General features: G+C 45.0%; 1 non-coding gene across 1 annotated transcript; it reads right to left on the bottom strand.

Moving 5' to 3' along the window:
• Positions 1–241: 241 nt before the first annotated feature.
• Positions 242–326, bottom strand: TRNAH-AUG. The gene has a single exon. It is a non-coding gene; the product is annotated as a tRNA-His (tRNA).
• Positions 327–1,917: the final 1,591 nt, after the last annotated feature.

Below are 1,917 nucleotides of genomic sequence, written 5' to 3'. Positions count from 1 at the left end.
CCACTGCTCTAGGGTGATTTTTCTCAAAACTTAACTGCACATACATATCACCTAATTTAAAATATGAAGATTTTATTTTAAAATTTTTTTAATGTTTGTATTTATTTCTGAGAGAGAGAGACATCATGAGCAGGGGAGGGTCAGAGAGAGAGGGAGAGAACATAAGCAGGGGAGGGGCAGAGAGAGAGGGAGACACAGAATCCGAAACAGGCTTCAGGCTCCGAGCTAGCGGTCTGCACACAGCCCAGTGTGGGGCTTGAACCCACAAACCATGAGATCATGACCTGAGCCATAGTCAGACACTTAACCGACTGAGCCAACCAGGCACCCCTAAAATATGAAGATTTTAAAACATCTTGATTCCCAGCTCTACCCTCAAACTAATGAAATTAGAATCTCTGAGAATAGAATCCCAGCATGAAAAACTCTTTCAACTCCTTCAGGGACTCTTTTCTTTTTTTTAATTAAAAAAATTTTCTTAATGTTTGTTTATTATTGAGAGAGAGAGAGAGAGACAGACTGTAAGCAGGGGAGGGGCAGAGAGAGACAGAAACACAGAATCCAAAGCAGGCTCCAGGCTCTGAGCCATCAGCACAGAGCCATATGCGGGGCTTGAACCCAAGGACCGAGAGATCATGGCTTGAGCCCAAGTTGTAGGCTTACCTGACTGAGCCACCCAGGTGCCCCAAACTCCTTCTGTGATTCTTAATATTAATTGAGAATTACTGCTCTAAAATATGGCTTCCAGGATAACCTCCCATCCAGTGTCCAGACAGGAAAACAGGACTCTGTGCTCATCCCCACATTAGCTTTTTGTACTATTATATTTCAGAATTTAGACTTACGTCAGTTTTTCTCCCTGAAATAAACTTCTATATCCACTGTCAAAACTCCATCTGTCTTTCATGGTTTATCTCGAACACCATGAGGGAAAGACGCCTTCCTACAGGCCCAGGGCCCGCTGAGAGCCTCTTTTTTTTTATTTTTTTACATTTTTTTAAATTTTATTTTATTTTATTTTTTTTTTTTTACAAATAGTTTATTGTCAAATTAGTTTCTACATAACGCTCAGTGAGAGCCTCTTAATGTACTACTTCCTGATTCCAGTCATGAATGAGATTCACACCTACTTCACCTCATCCCTCTTTTCTGTTCCCACAGCCTCCTGGGAGCCTCTTTTGTAAAGCCTGTGCCTGCACTAGGGCTATTTGTGTGGCCACTGGCCCTTCCCCACCAGCCTCGTGGATAGAAGCGGCTTTGTCCTGCTCATCCTTCCCAAAGCCGTGCCTTGTCCCAGCCTGGAGTCCCTCACTTAGTGTCTGCGGGGTTGTTCTGAACTGGTACCCCTGCGGCCCTCGCCACACACATTCTCTCACAAGATTGTGACTTGCGCATTTTCCTAACCTTACCTGCCAGGTATGACCTTCCTGAGCACAGGGAGGGTACCATGCACATCTCTACACCCCGCAGCTGCCCCCGGCCACACGCCCTTCTCTCAGTTCCTGCCGCTCAAAATGTGGTCCAGGGACGAGCAGCGTTGGAATTGCCAGCTGCTCGTGGGGCACGCAGATTCATTCTCGAGCCCTGCTCACAACTGCTGAGTCACAATCTGCATTTTAACAAGATCCCCAGGTAATAGGTGTGCACTTTAAAGTGTAAGAGGTTCTGCTTCAGGTCGTAAAATAGTAATGAAGCCAGTGGGGTTCTGGACTCCGCCTGTAGGATCTCGGGTGAGTTCGGTAAACTGCCCAGGCCGTAGTTTCCCTGTCTGTAAAATGAGAAGAGTGGTCATCTCCTAGAAATGCGGGAACATTAAATAATGTAACGTAAATAATTAAATAATGCACACAAGTCAGCACCCGCTGCATTCTAAGCCGTTAATCATACAGTTTGAACTATTATTACTCAATTAAAACT

The sequence above is a fragment of the Hyaena hyaena genome, unplaced genomic scaffold (assembly GCF_003009895.1).
Source record: "Hyaena hyaena isolate Hyena2069 unplaced genomic scaffold, ASM300989v1 scaffold_707, whole genome shotgun sequence".
NCBI lineage: Eukaryota > Metazoa > Chordata > Mammalia > Carnivora > Hyaenidae > Hyaena > Hyaena hyaena.
This window is presented reverse-complemented; position numbering and strand designations above follow the sequence as displayed.